We start from the raw sequence: 18488 nt of genomic DNA on the forward strand, positions 1-18488 counted from the left end.
AGCACATTGTTGGTACTTGTGAGGTCAGCTTTTCCATAGTTAATGTGGCCTAAGTGTGGTGTTTCAAGAGGTACAATATAGAAACTTTATACCGCATACGGGAAAGGTGGAAAAACGTCGTCCGCGAAGACACAACGCGGCCAAAAATGTGTATTCCGTGATTGTGTCGGAAGGTCACAGGAGACGATTGTGAAGAAAATTATGAAGACGACAGCTCCAAAAGTCACTACAGAACTAAACGTCTCACTCGTGAACTTGCCAGCACCACAACAACACGAAAGGGCCTCCGTAAGAGAAGAATTGCTGGCTGAGGCGGGGTTCCAAAACCACTCGTCAGTTATGCAGACGTCCGCAGCTCGTGGTATAGTGGCTAGCGTTGCTGCCTCTGGATCGCGGGGTCCCGGGTTCGATTACCGGCTGGGTTGGGGATTATCTTTGCCCGGGGACTGGGTGTTTGTGTTGTTCTCATCATTTTATCATCATCATTATCATCATTCGTGATAGTGGATAGATTATATTATGTAAAAAAAATTGGACTGTGAAAAAACTGGGAGTTGCTACGGGCGCTGATGATCGCCCACAGTTGAGCGCCCCACAAACCAAACATCATCAAACATCACCAATCATGCAAATGCCCGTGGTGCCGAAGCCATAATAACTGGACTATGATGAACTGGAAGAATGTCATTTGGTCACACGAGTCTTCCAACTTCTGGTCAAGTTTCGTCCCACGGGTGAAACTTGGCGGGGTTCGGTAATGATCTGGTCGTGGTATTTTCTGAGCTCCATGGTTACTCTGGAAAGTCGCGTTACTGCCAAAGATTATGTGAGCACTATGGCTGATCGGATCCATCCAGCGGTTCAATATTTTCTTCCCAACAGCGATGGTGTGTTTCAGAGCGACAGGGCCCCACTAAACAGCTCGCAACTTTCAGAACTGATTTTGTGAGCACGAGGATAAATTGTTGCATCTCCCCTGGGCACAACAGTCACCAGATCTCTGAGTTATTGAGCCTTTGTGGTCCACTTTGGAGAGAGAAAGGTGCGTGATAGCTATCCACCATCTTCATAGTTAGATGAACCTGCCACCATTTTGCAGAAATAATGTTATAAGATTATCCTGAAAAACAAACAGGACTTGTATTTACCCATGTTGAGACAACTGAAAGCTTTAAAATGTTGTTCACTACTGTGTGTAGAAAGAAGAACAATCAGAATTAATGATGTGAAACAGGACCAGATAAGAGGATGTGTAGAACAGCGGAATCATAATGAATGATTTAAACGGTAGTGAGGTGGCGTGTATGTTGGCTCAACAGCGCCCTCTTTTGTGTGACAGGTCAGGTCAGTATTATTCAACGCTCAATCGACGCGGGGCCGCCATACGAAGTGGAAACGTATTACCAAGTGCCGCTGTGCCTCTCCGATATCTCAGGATGGAATATCGGCATGTGAGTGCGTTCGAAAGGGACAGAACGATTGGTCTCCATGAGGCAGATCTGTCGTTCAGTGACACTGCGGCTCGTACGGAGCACACTGCTTCAACAGTGAGGTGTAAGTGGAAACAGAGGGGAGAGAAGGTCACTATACAGCGTCCAGCGTCTACAATGTACTGGACGACACGATGTGACCACAGCGGGAGATCATCACTAAATTCGTTCGCTTCGCCATTTTGGAAAGATCAGCTTCGTCCGTTGTGTTGGCGCGACCCTGGAGCATGCAACGGGTGTGGACATGTCTGCATCGATGGCCTGATGCTGTCTTCTGCTCTCTGGGCTGGTAGCAATCATGCCACTACGTCTGCTCCCCCCCCCCCTCCCCCCAGACGGCAATAGGCGTGTGAACGCCGATACTTGGGTGCTAAGTGACAAAATCTAGTGGTTTCGGATGAGTCCCACTTCAGCTTGTCCTACAATGATGGCTGCATACGCGTTCGACGATGACTTGGTGAACGCAGTCAGGCAGTCTGTATTGTGTAGAGACACAGAGGGCAAAACGCCAAGTGTGATGGGTTGCGTCACTATTTCGTGTAACTCGCGACCTCGCCCCCTACGTCTTGAGGAGCTTCTGAACAGTTATCACTAAGTCAAGGAGGTTTTACAGTCCGAGTTACTACCTCTCCTACAGGTCGTTCCAAATGCCGTATTTCAGCAAAATAACACCACGCCGCATGTGGCGTGGAATGTGCAAGACTTCCTCGAAGGACGTAGGGTATTGCTGCTTCCCTGGCCTGCCGATTCGCCTGACATGTCGCCCATCCAAGTTGTCGGTTGATAGCTTGTTTGTTTACGTCCTGCTGCTGCCACAGTTGATGTTTTGTGGCGGTGCCTAGAAACCGTGGCACTTCTTGTTTCCATGCCACGACTTCTAGCGTCTCTGATTTCAGCCCGTGGGGGCGCTATTCCGTATTGAATTTCCATATTCATAGTTTATGTACAGGTCTGTAAATACACATAAGTGGCAAAGAAACTGGTATAGGCACGCGAATTCAGAGATACATAAACATGCAGAATACGGCGCTGCTGTCGCCAAGTCCTGCATAAGACAACGAGTGTCTGGTGCAGTTGTTAGATCGATTACTGCTGCCACAGTGGCAGGTTATCAAGATTTAAGTGAGTTAGAAAGTGGTGTTATGGTCGGCGCACCAGCGCTAAGACACAGCATCTCCGAGGTAGCGATGAAGTGGTAACTTTTCCTTACGACCATTTCACAAGTGTGACATGAATACAAGAATCCGGAAAACTATCAAATCACCGACATCTGTGCAGCCGGAAAAAGATCCTGCAAGGACAGGACAAACAACGATTGAAGAGAATCGTTCATCGTGACAGAAGAGCAACCCTTTTTCAAGTTGGAGCAGACTTCAGTTCTGGGCCATCAACAAGTGTCAGTCTGCGAACCATTAAACGAAACATCATTGATATGGGGTTTCGGAGCCGAAGGCTCACTCGTGTACCCTTGCTGACTGCACGACACGACGCTTTACGTCTCCCCGGGCCCGTAAACACCGACATTGGACTGTTGATTATTGGAAACATGTCTAGTCAGACGAGCCTCGTTTCACAGTGTGTCGAGCGGATGGACGCGTACAGGTACGGAGGCAACCTCATGAATCGAAGGACCTTGTGTGTCAGCAGGGTACTGTCCAAGCTGGTGGAGGCTCTGTAATTGTGTGGATCGTGTGCAGTTGGAGTGATATGGGACCCCTGATACCCACTCTCACAGGTGACACGTACGTAACTATCTTGTCTGATCACCTACATCTATTCCTGTCCATTGTGCATTCCGACGGACTTGGGCAATTCCATCACGAGACTGCGACACCCCACATGCCCAGAATTGTTACAGAGTGGCTCCACGCGTCGTGTTGCGGCACTTCTGCTTGCTCACGGGAGCCCTAAATGGTATTAGGCAGGTGTACCAGTTTCTTTGGTTCTTCAGTGTGTGTAGTATCACATCCCTAATCGGTGGAATTAATTTTATTGTTATCATATCTCCCGGTCTTGGTGCTTCACTTTCTCCAACCAGTAGCGTATTTTTGGCGTTGCTTCGTTTCGTCCAACCATTTCGTCCACCCCCTGTACCATGTGTTCACATCTCGAAGTTGGGCGTCTGTAGCAGATCCGCCGACTGACTAGGATCTCTCAGGAGTGGATAAACTTGCCCGAAGCGACGCTCTGCCATTAGGGGTCGGCTGGAATTCCACACTGTCTCCCTCTCGCTCACCCCCAGTTCCCACACTGTTCTTCGCACCCCTGTTCCCCACACCCACCGCCTCCGAATTAGCCGGGAGAACAATCGGCGTGTAAAGCAGTTGTGCGGGGCCGATAACTCCGGGCAAACATTCCTTTGTGCGCGGCCGCCGGCGCCGCTCGCTGGCAGGGTCCTCGCCGGTCGACCTTCCAGCTTCAGAGCCACTCGCCGCTCCAGCTGCGGCTCCAGCGAACGCTCCCAACAGAAACAGATTAGCTCGCAGCCGGAATCGCGATAGCGGTTATCAATGGGGCGCTCGCCGGCTGCGCAGCCGACGCCGTTAATTCCATTAGGCGTCCGCCGACTGCCGCCCGACGCGCCGATGTTTGTTAATCCGCGCGTGCGCAGTTATCTCGCCTCGTCCCTCCCCGCAGCCCCACTGGTTCAGCGAGCGACTAATACGCCTCGCACCCGCGTCTAAACTGCTGCCGTATTAACGCGTCTCGCTTTTAGAGTTCTTGCGTCATTACTCGGGCCGCCTGCCGCGTAAGCCGATGGCGGGCGTTACCACGTAAGACGCCCTCAGGCCCGTAATTCCTGCTTTTATTTCAGTTTGCTCCAAAATACTGCGTTACCAAACAGCGAAAACGTGGGAAGTCACTTGTAGGTTGTCTGTTTACAGCTTCCTGGACCCAAAATACACACTATCTCTCTCTCCCTCTCTCTCTAATCGTTTATTCGGTTCAGACTCTTCGTGACCCCATGAACCAAATCACGCCACTTTTTCCTGTCTTGCACTTTCTCCCGTAGACCTTCCAGGTTGGAACCCATTGCTTCTGTGATGCCATCGATCCATCTTATCCTCTGACGTCCTCTTCTTCTAGTTCCTTCAATCTTCCCCAGCATTAAGGTTTTTTCCAACGAAACATGCCTTCGCATTGTGTGTCCAAAGTAGGTCAGCTTTTTTTTTAACATTAGACCTTCCAGGGAGAAATCTGGTTTTATTTGATCCAATATTGATCTGTTGGTTCTCTTTGCAGTCCATGGAACTCTAAGAAATTTCTTCCAACACCACAATTCGAAGGAGTCAATTCTTCGCCGTTCAGCCTTTCTAATGGTCCAGGTCTCACATCCATACATCACAGCTGGAAAGACCATAGCCCTCACAATACGGATCTTTGTTGCTAGTGTTATGTCTCTGGACCATATAACCTTGTCAAGGTTTGACATCGCCTGTCTACCGAGCAACAGGCGTCTCCGGATTTCATGGCTGCAGTCGCCATCAGCAGATATCTGGGAACCGAGATAACTGAATGTGGTCACTGCCTCCATCGTTTCTCCTGCTATATCCACGAATTAGTAGGTGTAGTTGCCATAATTTTCATTTTCTTCACATTCAGCGTAAGACCGGTCTTTTCACTTTCGTCTTTCACCTTCAGAAAGAGTGTTCTCAATTCTTCTTCACTTTCTACACTGGCCATTAAAATTGCTACACCACGAAGATGACGTGCTACAGACGCGAAAATTAACCGACAGGAAGAAGATGTTGTGATATGTAAATGATTAGCTGTTCAGAGCATTCACACGAGGGTGGCGCCGATGGCGACACCTACAACGTGCTGACATGAGGAAAGCTTCCAACCGATTTCTCATACACAAACAGCAGTTGACCGGCGTTTCCTGGTGAAACGTTGTTGTGATGCCTCGTGTATGGAGAAGAAATGCATACCATCATGTTTCCGACCGGATTGTGGCCTATCGCAATTGCGGTTTATCGCATCGCGACATTGCTGCTCGCGTTGGTCGAGACCCAATGACTGTTAGCAGAATATGGAATCGGTGGGTTCAGGAGCCGTACAGGATACCAACGGTCTCGTATCACTAGCAGTCGAGATGACAGGCATCTTATCCGCATGGCTGTAAGGGATCGTGCAGCCACGTCTCGAACCCTGAGTCAACAGACGGGGACGTTTGCAAGACAACAACCACCTGCACGAACAGCTCGACGACGTTTGCACCAGCATGGACTATCAGCTCGGAGACCATGGCTGCGGTTACCCTTGACGCTGCAGCTGCATCACAGACAGGAGCGCCTGCTATGGTGTACTCAACGAAGAACCTAGATGCACAGGATGAATCCAGGTTCTGTTTACAGCATCATGGTGGTCGCAACCGTGTTTGGCGACATCGCGGTGAACGAACATTGGAAGCGCGTATTCGTCATAGCCATACTGGCGTATCACCCGGCGTGATGGTATGGGGTGCCATTGGTTACACGTCTCGGTCACCTCTTGTTGGCACTGACGGCATTTTGAACAGTGGACGTTACATTTCAGATGTGTTACGACCCGTGGCTCTACCCTTCATTCGATCGCTGCGAAACTCTACATTTCAGCAGGATAATGCAATACCGCATGTTGCAGGTCCTCTACGGGTCTTTCTGGATACAGAAAATGGCCAGCACATTCTCCAGATCTCTCACCAATTGAAAACGTCTGGTCAATAGTGGCCGAGCAACTGGCTCGTGACAATACGCCAGTCGCTACCCTTGATGAACTGTGCTATCATGTTGATGCTGCATGGGCAGCTATAATTGTACACGCCATCCAAGCTCAGTTTGACTCAATGCCCAGGCGTATCAAGGCCGTTATTACGGCCAGAGGTGGTTGTTCTGGGTACTGATTTCTCAGTATCTATGCACCCAAATTGCGTGAAAAGTTAATCACATGTCAGTTCTAGTATAACATATTTGTCCAATGAATACCCGTTTATCATCTGCATTTCTTCTTGGTGCAGCTATTTTAATGGCCAGTAGTGTAGTTTGATATTCCGTATTTCAGACAGTTACTGCAGAAACGAAAAAAAAATTAAAATGCTGGCATAATCAGCTCATTAAGACCTATAATCTTACTTGTTGAAATAAGACAGTTTGTATCTGTTTTGGGCAATGACGCATTCCGCCCTTGTGGGGCATCTTCAGTCGGTCCTAGAGGTGTGAAATAGCATTGTGAGCCATAGGTACAGTAAAAACGGGGGAAAGGGATAGTGCAAGGCAAAGCTCCAGGCTGTGTAGTCTTCTCTACAACCAACAATATCTCTGAACTTAAGTGAGAAGTTGGGAGGTGAGCTAACATATGGCATTAAGATAAAAGTTATAAGAGATCATTGCACTACCGTTTAAAGACAAATAAAAGCATAATAAACCCGAAACTGGAAATAAGAAATACTGTGTCAAACCAAGAAAAAAATTTAAAAGAACATGGGACGGAACTAATTTTGCAATAAACTAACATTACAATTGCAATGCATCAGTTCATTTATTAAAGTTATCATCTGTATATATGGTAAGACTAGTGGGAGTGTACACAAACTATATACATGTAGTATTTGAGAATGAGATTACTTAGAGACTTCCAACAAATTTTACGTATCATTTCGAACATTTTCTAAACTTATTCTCGCTGACACCCGACCCCCACATACGCACACACGTATGGAAAAAATGAGAGGAAAACGTTTATCGCTTACTATGTTTTCACCGTTCACGCAGTAGAACTTTAGTACCAGTCATGACGTTTTAAGTTATTGCTTCTTTACTACTAACTCCATTCGCAAGACATTTTTCAGACATTATCAACATATACCACCGAATATCCCTGCAGAATCATATTATCGTACGACATATAGTTCAGGTTGTATGACGTTTTATACATGGGAGTTTGATTTTGTAAAGAATTGAGGACGGGGGATGCGAGATTCCAGTTCATGTCTAAACCAGACTGCGTGTTCGCAGTCTCTTCTCACTCTCTTCGATGTGTAACTGCTTTTCCTCTCATTTTCTTGATGCCAAAAGTTTTGCATGATATAAGGAAAACTGACGGAATAATGCTGACTTAAGTAAGCCTCATTGATAGTAAGTAACCTAGAACTTACTGTGTGTACGATCACTGCAGTTTCTTTACTTTATCTACATGAGATCAATTTATATTTAAAATTATCCGCAGTTGTGAAATTGAAAGTTTGAAAAGGGACTTATAATAAATATGCTTGAGTGAAAATAATCGACACCTAAATTATCTGCCAATTTTATTGGGAAATTTAGGAAATCAAAAGACTGAAATGTATTTGAACAGTAACACAGTCATTTTCGTTTCCATATTACAACAGTTTTTACAATGATCACGTCTTGGATAAGTAGGCATCACAAACATAGCCTTCTGATGTCTTCTCCATTAAATGTAGAATTATCCCAAGCGAAGCACCCAACAATTCTTTGTCCTTAACCACTTCTCCACAGACGCAACGTAATTCTTTTCGTCTATATTATGTTTATACGGTAGGCAAACAGGAAAAGAAGCGAATCGAAGTGTTGAGATGCAGTGCCCTTGAGGTATATTGAATATTAGGCACACTGGTAAGATAATGAATGAGAATCGTCGAAGGAAGGAACACATGGGAACCGATGACAAGTAGAAGGGGAAAAATGATAGGAAACGTGTTACAGCATTAGAGAGTTACTTCCGTCATACTAGACGGAGCTGTAGCGGGTATAAACAGCAGGGGATGAAAGAGATTTGACTACATCCAACAAACAAATGAAGACTTGCTGAGGAAGTGGTACTCTGAGCTGAAGCGGATAGCAAAGAAGAGGGATTCCAGGCTGGCCGTATCTAATCAACCTGAAGACTAAGGCGCCCCCCTTAGAGAATATATATAAACAGGGTGAGTCACCGAACGTTACCGCTGGATATATTTTGTAAACCACATCAAATACTGACGAACCGATTCCACAGACCGAACGCGAGGAGAGGGGCTAGTGTAATTGTTTAATACAAACCATACCCCCCCATGAACCATGGACCTTGCCGTTGGTGGGGAGGCTTGCGTGCCTCAGCGATAAAGATGGCCGTACCGTAGGTGCAACCAGAACGCAGGGGTATCTGTTGAGAGGCCAGACAAACATGTGGTTCCTGAAGAGGGGCAGCAGCCTTTTCAGTAGTTGCAGGGGCAACAGTCTGGATGATTGACTGATCTGGCCTTGTAACATTAACCAAAACGGCCTTGCTGTGCTGGTACTGCGAACGGCTGAAAGCAAGGGGAAACTACAGCCGTAATTTCTCCCGAGGACATGCAGCTTTACTGTATGATTAAATGATGATGGCGTCCTCTTGAGTAAAATATTCCGGAGGTAAAATAGTCCCCCATTCGTATCTCCGGGCGGGGACTACTCAAGAGGACGTCGTTATCAGGAGAAAGAAAACTGGCATTCTACGGATCGGAGCGTGGAATGTCAGATCCCTTAATCGGGCAGGTAGGTTAGAAAATTTAAAAAGGGAAATGGATAGGTTAAAGTTAGATATAGTGGGAATGAGTGAAGTTCGGTGGCAGGAGGAACAAGACTTTTGGTCAGGTGATTACAGGGTTATAAATACAAAATCAAATAGGGGTAATGCAGGAGTAGGTTTAATAATGAATAAAAGAAATAGGAGTGCGGGTTAGCTACTACAAACAGCATAGTGAACGCATTATTGTGGCCAAGATAGACACAAAGCCCATGCCTACTACAGTAGTACAAGTTTATATGCCAACTAGCTCTGCAGATGATGAAGAAATTGAAGAAATGTATGACGAGATAAAAGAAATTATTCAGGTAGTGAAGGGAGACGAAAATTTAATAGTCATGGGTGACTGGAATTCGTCAGTAGGAAAAGGGAGAGAAGGAAACATATTAGGTGAATATGGATTGGGGGGAAGAATTGAAAGAGGAAGCCGCCTTGTAGAATTTTGCACAGAGCATAACTTAATCATAGCTAACACTTGGTTCAAGAATCATGAAAGAAGGTTGTATACCTGGAAGAATCCTGGAGATACTAAAAGGTATCAGATAGATTACATAATGGTAAGACAGAGAGTTAGGAACCAGGTTTTAAATTGTAAGACATTTCCTGGGGCAGATGTGGATTCTGACCACAATCTATTGGTTATGAACTGCAGATTGAAACTGAAGAAACTGCAAAAAGGCGGGAATTTAAGGAGATGGTACCTGGATAAACTGAAAGAACCAGAGGTTGTACAGAGTTTCAGGGAGAGCATAAGGGAACAATTGACAGGAATGGGGGAAAGAAATACAGTAGAAGAAGAATGGGTAGCTCTGAGGGATGAAGTAGTGAAGGCAGCAGAGGATCAAGTAGGTAAAAAGACGAGGGCTAATAGAAATCCTTGGGTAACAGAGGAAATATTGAATTTAATTGATGAAAGAAGAAAATATAAAAATGCAGTAAATGAAGCAGGCAAAAAGGAATACAAACGTCTCAAAAATGAGATCGACAGGAAGTGCAAAATGGCTAAGCAGGGATGGCTAGAGGACAAATGTAAGGATGTAGAGGCTTGTCTCACTAGGGGTAAGATAGATACTGCCTACAGGAAAATTAAAGAGACCTTTGGAGATAAGAGAACCACTTGTATGAATATCAAGAGCTCAGATGGCAACCCAGTTCTAAGCAAAGAAGGGAAGGCAGAAAGGTGGAAGGAGTATATAGAGGGTTTATACAAGGGCGATGTACTTGAGGACAATATTATGGAAATGGAAGAGGATGTAGATGAAGATGAAATGAGAGATAAGATACTGCGTGAAGAGTTTGACAGAGCACTGAAAGACCTGAGTCGAAACAAGGCCCCGGGAGTAGACAACATTCCATTAGAACTACTGACGGCCTTGGGAGAACCAGTCATGACAAAACTCTACCATCTGGCGAGCAAGATGTATGAGACAGGCGATATACCCACAGACTTCAAGAAGAATATAATAATTCCAATCCCAAAGAAAGCAGGTGTTGACAGATGTGAAAATTACCGAACTATCAGTTTAATAAGTCACAGCTGCAAAATACTAACGCGAATTCTTTACAGACGAATGGAAGAACTGGTAGAAGCGGACCTCGGGGAAGATCAGTTTGGATTCCGCAGAAATGTTGGAACACGTGAGGCAATACTAACCTTACCACTTATCTTAGAAGAAAGATTAAGAAAAGGCAAACCTAAGTTTCTAGCATTTGTAGACTTGAGAAAGCTTTTGACAACGTTAACTGGAATACTCTCTTTCAAATTCTGAAGGTGGCAGGGGTAAAATACAGGGAGCGAAAGGCTATTTACAATTTGTACAGAAACCAGATGGCAGTTATAAGAGTCGAGGGGCATGAAAGGGAAGCAATGGTTGGGAAAGGAGTGAGACAGGGTTGTAGCCTCTCCCCGATGTTATTCAATCTGTATATTGAGCAAGCAGTAAAGGAAACAAAAGAAAAATTCGGAGTAGGTATTAAAATTCATGGAGAAGAAGTAAAAACTTTGAGGTTCGCCGATGACATTGTAATTCTATCAGAGACAGCAAAGGACTTGGAAGAGCAGTTGAACGGAATGGACAGTGTCTTGAAAGGAGGATATAAGATGAACATCAACAAAAGCAAAACGAGGATAATGGAATGTAGTCAAATTAAATCGGGTGATGCTGAGGGGATTACATTAGGAAATGAGACACTTAAAGTAGTAAAGGAGTTTTGCTATTTAGGGAGTAAAATAACTGATGATGGTCGAAGTAGAGAGGATATAAAATGTACACTGGCAATGGCATGGAAAGCGTTTCTGAAGAAGAGAAATTTGTTAACATCGAGTATAGATTTAAGTGTCAGGAAGTCGTTTCTGAAAGTATTTGTATGGAGTGTAGCCATGTATGGAAGTGAAACATGGACGATAACCAGTTTGGACAAGAAGAGAATAGAAGCTTTCGAAATGTGGTGCTACAGAAGAATGCTGAAGATAAGGTGGGTAGATCACGTAACTAATGAGGAGGTATTGAATAGGACTGGGGAGAAGAGAAGTTTGTGGCACAACTTGACTAGAAGAAGGGATCGGGTTGGTAGGACATGTTTTGAGGCATCAAGGGATCACAAATTTAGCATTGGAGGGCAGCGTGGAGGGTAAAAATCGTAGAGGGAGACCAAGAGATCAATACACTAAGCAGATTCAGAAGGATGTAGGTTGCAGTAGGTACTGGGAGATGAAGAAGCTTGCACAGGATAGAGTAGCATGGAGAGCTGCATCAAACCAGTCTCAGGACTGAAGACCACAACAACAACAACAAAAATGCACGGAAGTATGTTTTTTAACACAAACCTACGTTTTTTAAAATGGAACCACGTTAGTTTTGTTAGCACACCTGAACATATAAACAAATACGTAATCAGTGCCATTTGTTGCATTGTAAAATGTTAATTACATCCGGAGATATTGTAACCTAAAGTTGACGCTTGAAACCTCCGACGTTGAGTTGCGTGTTATAACAAACACGGGTCACGGTCGGCGAGCAGCATCTGCAGGGACATGTTTACGATGACGACCGTGTTTACGAGTGTGGCTGTACTGCACTGTTGTGGTTTGGTCTAGCTGTCGCAGTGTCCGCATGTAGCGCTTGCTGCTATTGTTATTCTGCATTCGTCTCCGCACGCAGACCAACTGTAGTACACCGTGTTACCAGACGTCTGTGATAGTGTAGTGTTGTAGGAACAGTGACCATGGTGTGTTCGAACTCTGAAAAGGTGGAGATGATACTCATCTATGGCGAGTGTCGACGAAATGCAGCTGAAGCCTTCAGGGTGTATGCAGAACGGTACCCAGACAGAGAGCATCCAACGTGCCGCACACCGCACATTGCAAAACATCTACCGCCAACTGTATGCAACAGGTATGGTCGTAGCACGCAAACGGGTCCGTAACAGGCCCGTCACAGGAGGAGCGGGTGCAGTTGGTGTGTTAGCTGCTGTTGCCATGAACCCACACATGAGTACGCGGGACATGGCGAGAGCCGGAGGACTGAGTCAAAGTAGTGTCATGCGCATACTGCATCGTCACCGCTTTCACCCGTTTCATGTGTCGCTACATCAGCAATTACATGGTGATGACTTTAATCATCGAATGCAATTCTGTCAATGGGCATTAACAGAGAATACGTTGCAGTTCTAACTGTTTACCGATGAAGCGGGTTTCACAAACCACGGGGCAGTGAATTTACGGAACATGCATTACTGGTCCGTGGACAATCCTCGCTGGCTCAGACAGGTAGAGCGACAGCGACCGTGGACTGTAAATGCATGGTGCGGGATCATTGGCGACCACCTCATTGGTCCTCACTTCATTGCAGGGGCCCAAACAGCTGCAACATACATCGCGTTTCTACAGAATGATCTGCCAACGTTGCTCGAAAATGTCCCACTGGAAACGCGTCGACGTATGTGGTATCAGCATGATGGTGCACCTGCACATTCCGCAATTAACACTAGGCTGACCCTTGACAGGATGTTCGACGGGAGCTTCATAGGACGTGGAGGACGCATAAATTGGCCAGCCCGTTCTCCTGATCTTGCACATCTGGACTTCTTTCTGTGGGGTACGTTAAAGGAGAATGTGTACCGTGATGTGCCTACAACCCCAGAGGATATGAAACAACGTATTGTGGCAGCCTGCGGCGACATTACTCCAGATGTACTGCGACGTGTACTACATGCATTACGACAGAGATTGCAATTGTGTGCAGCAAATGATGGCCACCACATTGAACATCTATTGGCCTGACATGTCGGGACACACCCTATTCCACTCCGCAATTGAAAACGGAAACCACGTGTGTACGTGTACCTCACCCCTCATGGTAATGTACATGTGCGTCAGTGAAAGAGACCAATAAAAAGGTGTTAGCATGTGGACGTAATGCTGTTCCAGTCTCTTCTGTACCTAAGGTCCATCACCGTTCGCTTTGGATCCCTACGTAATTCGGTGCTCTCCGATACACACGATCGAACAGCGGAGGAGTGGTACTCAAGCGTCAACTTTAGGTTACAATATCTCCTGTGCTAACAAAACTGACGGGGTTCCATTAAAAAAACGTAGGTTTGTGTTAAAAAACATATTTCCGTGCATTTTTTTTTTTTTTTTTTTTTTTGTGGTTTGTATTAACCAATTACACTAGCCCTTCTCCTCAAGTTCGGTCTGTGGAATCGATTCGTCAGTATTTGATGTGGTTTACGAAATATATCCAGCGGTAATGTTAGGTGACTCACCCTGTGTGTGTGTGTGTGTGTGTGTGTGTGTGTGTGTGTGTGTGTGTGTGTGTGTGTGTGTGTGCAGTGCTTGTTTCAACCTAAGACGACTCGAAAATGATGAAAAGGTTGTAGGTGAAAAATTAATACGAATAAAGGGGACATTTGTGCTACAACTGGCCAACTTTTAAGCACTCCTCCGTGGGTGTGAGTCAATTTTATATTTTAACATGGGAAACCCGCCCCATTGTTATTGCATATTCGAATTCTACACCAAAAAATACATATGGTTCAAACAAACCATTGTTTTCCATTCGTGATAGATGGTGCTGTAATCGACAAATATCAAGTGTCAGTACGTTAGGAACCAACGTAAGTGACCTACACTTCAGTTATGATGAAAATGGAAATTTTTCTGCTCTAACAGTTGTAGAAATTTAGTGTTGCAAATTTGATTGTACACTCAGTATGGTTAGTCATTTCATTTTCTGGTTAGAAACTACGTTTCGCGTGATCCAGGAACCACGACGTGGATGTAACAGTTTTCTGGTCTAATCGGGAACGCTAGATTGCGGTCAATCCTCTTGGCTGTCACCATTGGGGCGCTTGATTACCGTGACTCTTTCAACATCGGGGTCCTTGATTTCGGCGAGTCGTCTGCCTCACACCACGGGCGTGCTTGATTTCAGTGAGTATCCACGGCAGATGCGCATGTCACTATCACTTCACGGATATTTTACCTTATTGCAATGGTTGTGGTTTATATTCCGTTGGTAGCCACGTAGCGGCCAGAGCGTGAATTGAGGCAATTCTATGCAAACACAACGAAGTCAGTCACCCTCATTGCTGGGTTCGAGGGTGGCCACCGAAATCAAGTATTCTGATGCTTTGGTGACTCACCACTATCAACCCCGAAGGGAACAGGAAACTGAGTTCCCATACAAGTACCTTTTTTGCCAGAAATTTCAACGCAAAGCCATATTATTTGCATTGTACAATCACATTTTCAACACTCGATCAACCGATACTAAAATGCAGACTTTCACGGCCGGAAATATCATGTCCATTATAATTATCCGGGCTGTTATGCCGTGATCGGTTGATGAATTCTGTGTCAATACCCATTTTTTTTCTTAACGGTTCGTCTCCGACTGCGGGAGACATCTTCAAGGGGGTCCGTAGCTCGATGGAAGGTCCCACACACCCACTGGCTCGCTGCTGACTGCCGCTAAATTCAGTGTCCACGCGCTCCCGCTCCGCGGCGTGACGTCACGTGTTTTGAAAACGTCAGTGCAATTGGCCGCTGTCCATCGCCGTCGATCGCCGTTGCCATCACCCAGTAATGGACGGGTGGTACACATCTTCTTTAATACCGTTTAATTTCACGCCATCCTCCTTTCGATTGAAATTATTAGGGTGTATAGAGATTTCGATTGCCTCCCTGTAGAGCCCTTTCGTAATATCCGCTTGTGGCCGCTAGTACTTGCGTCTCCTCGAAACGAATGTTGTGGTTCCCTGGCTGGAAAGGATGATCCGCAACAGCTAATCGTTCCGTTTCTCCTCTTCTACAATTGCCCTTGTGCTCTTCCAAACGTTTAGAAACAGTTCTTTTAGTGGTACCCACATAAACATCTCCACAGCTGAATGGGATCCTATACACTCCAGCTTTTTCCAATGGTTTGCGGGTGTCCTTGGCAGGCTTAAGGTGTTCCTGTATCTTCCTGGTGGGCTTGTAAATTACGGTAATATTCCGCTTCGTCAAGATCCTCCCTATTCTTTCCGTTACATTTTTGACAAACGGCAGGGAAACCTTAGATTTTGCAGTAGCCTGTACGTCACTATGATTTCTGCTTGGCTGCCTCAACGCACGTTTTATTTATTTTGGCAGACGAATATCCGTTCTTCATTAGTGCATTGTGGAGATGTTCCATCTCAGCGTCGAGCAACTCAGGTTACAAATATTTCTAACTCTGTCCGCTAACGTCTTGATAACAGCCCGCTTCTGTTGTGTGTTGACACAGAATTCATCAACCGACCACGGCATAACGGCCCGGATAATTATAATGGACATAACAGTATAAACCCTTAGAACACAAAGGTTTATTTACATCGTAAATGAAATGGGTCGGTTCTTAATTGAAAAAAAATACATACACTTGAAATTTGTCGATTACAGAGTCATCTACCACGAATAGAAAACAATAGTTTGAGTAAACAGTATGTATTTTTGGCGTAGAATCCGAATATGCAATAAAAATGGTGTGTTCCCATTTGAAAATAAGAATTTGCTTCCACCCACGCATGGGGCGGTTGGGAGGCGGCCAGTTGCAGCACAGATAGATGTTACCTATACTGATATTAACTTTTCATCGAGAATGCTTTTTAGTACGACGTGTCATTTTCGAGATATTTAGTCGTTCCATTTTAAAACAAACACTCTCTACGAACTTACATCACTTTCCCTGTAACGTATACTCCTTGTCCCTCCACACTTAGATCCTTGACCTTGACCTTGTCCTTGGTCACGACAAGTAATTTACGATAGTACTACTTTTGATCGCGTAATGGTCGATTGACTAGGGAAGCTGCTTAATCTTCACGGTTGGATGTTCATTGTCTACGGAACTTTTCCGCTCCTGATGTAAAAATATCGTTTACATACTTCACACTTCTACCACGATCCTTTTCGATCGTGTTTATGTCACTTGCGACGTTCAACCCGCTAGTCGGTAATATTTAGTGAAACCAGGAGCACCTCTGAAGATGTCCAAATTTGTTCCGAAAGAAACGTCAAGAACAATAATTTTTGCAGAGACCACAATCAAACAACTTAGACAATTCATCTACAACTAGGTTTTGCTATTACTTTATATGAATTACGATGATACACAGTATGGATGTGGTGTCAATGAAGGCTACTGTCCCACATCATCTGCAATGGATGGCTAGTCGGATAAACAGCGTGGTTATACGTTGAAAGTAAATTATGAAAATAATGAGAGGACGGTAAAACCGCGACTCGCATTTTTATGTCATTTTAATATAGTACGAGCATCCTGGGACTATTAATGGCGAGCTTCATGAAATTCAACCGAGTTATTCTTTCGTTTTACGCACAGTTCTTTGATAACCAACACAGTTGTCTTCTTCATGTGCCGCGAGCTTTGCTGGTATGTGTAATCGCTGCCTGGACTCCAAATAGACAACAACTGTTGTTGATTTCGCGCCGCTTTTTGTTACTGAGTTACGCTGCCGACAAAGGCTCTGCTCAGCACCCTGAAGCACCTCACTAATCAACCACGTCGAGATCACACCATGGAGTGCTCTTGGCCCGACGTCTAAAAAAATGAGGTAAGAATGTAGGAACTATTTGGCCACCTGTCAAAACTGCTGTCGCACAACAGGCGATGCCTGTCAGCCGTAGAGCATGCCCTATGGACTCGAATGAGTCACACATCGGTGATAACGATTCTCACTGTATATATATAAACAAAAAATTGTGCAGTCTCTTACTCTTGGCGACTGTTAGCAACGAACACGATTCCGTGAGTAAATTTCTACGATTCTTGAAGAAATGAATGTTGTAATGCGTTTTTATGACACGCGTTATGCTTATGGTTGAAACCAAATATTGGAAACATGCAACATTACGATCTAGAACTATATAGTTTCGTTAATTATTCTGCACCCGTTAGTTTTAAATATTTGAAGTACCCGGACGTTGTTCTGACTGGCGAATAGGAATTCGTACCTCATATAGCAAGCAGGCTCTACGTAATAACTACAATTGGTAGTTACTTCAATGTGACAGCCGTAATGGTGGCTAAAAAATCACGTCCAAGCCGGCTAATTCTCATCACCTGACAAAACTCACCAATAGTTCCAAATGATGGGGTGTCTAAAATACATATGTGTCATTAGTGCCAGAGAAAATGGAAATTACAATGCGATATGTCTATCTGGTGGTAATTATTATCGTCATAAATAACTTACACAGCAAAATAGTTCCGGACAGATAGAGGTTAGTAGCAGAAGAGATAGGTAGTAACCAGAGAAGGAAACAAGAGAAAATAAAAAAAAATATTTGACCGAGATATTTCCATCGCACAGATTTCAGCTCAGAGTTATCAGTATTTCAACTTCATACGTTACGTGAGTCTCCTAATTATCATACAAAATACGATGTTCGGGCAAACCATTGCAACGCTCCATGTAAAATAACTCACAGAAAAGATCATTGTGTCCCTTTCACGTTCAAGTGAACATCATAGGATTGAGTGATGAAGCAAACTTCCACTTGTCAGATTTTATCAATAAGACAAACTTCAAGGAAAGAGAGGAGGAAAATCCTCGTTTACTGCTTGAGAACTCTTTCTATGTTCGGTAACAGTGAGGCACAGAAACTCGTCACATTGAATGATCCGTACGCTACTTGCGTGAGGTCCACCAGCGCCACGGGCGGCGCTGACGATGAAGATATAGACTCGGGAGATAGAAGAGCAGCTCTCGCCCAGTTGGTTAGAGATCGTCGTCCAGGGTTGACTTAGACAAGGGACTTTGTTTAGTGAACTCTTAGAAGTGAACAAACAGTTGTTGTAAACTGCATTTGCTATGTACCGTGAAATTTACCTTCGATTATTTGCACTTAGCCATTGAGGGCCTTTCTGTAGTGTTATATTACAAGAAGTGTTGCAAACTTCATTATTC

The 18488-nt window shown here is 44.8% G+C and overlaps 1 protein-coding gene across 1 annotated transcript in view; it reads left to right on the top strand.

Moving 5' to 3' along the window:
* LOC126456579 (sterile alpha motif domain-containing protein 1-like) overlaps positions 1-18488 on the top strand; it is a 111074-nt gene that overhangs the window by 74205 nt on the left and 18381 nt on the right. The window lies entirely within an intron of this gene.

This window comes from Schistocerca serialis, chromosome 2, assembly GCF_023864345.2.
Source record: "Schistocerca serialis cubense isolate TAMUIC-IGC-003099 chromosome 2, iqSchSeri2.2, whole genome shotgun sequence".
In the NCBI taxonomy this organism is placed as follows: Eukaryota; Metazoa; Arthropoda; class Insecta; order Orthoptera; family Acrididae; genus Schistocerca; species Schistocerca serialis.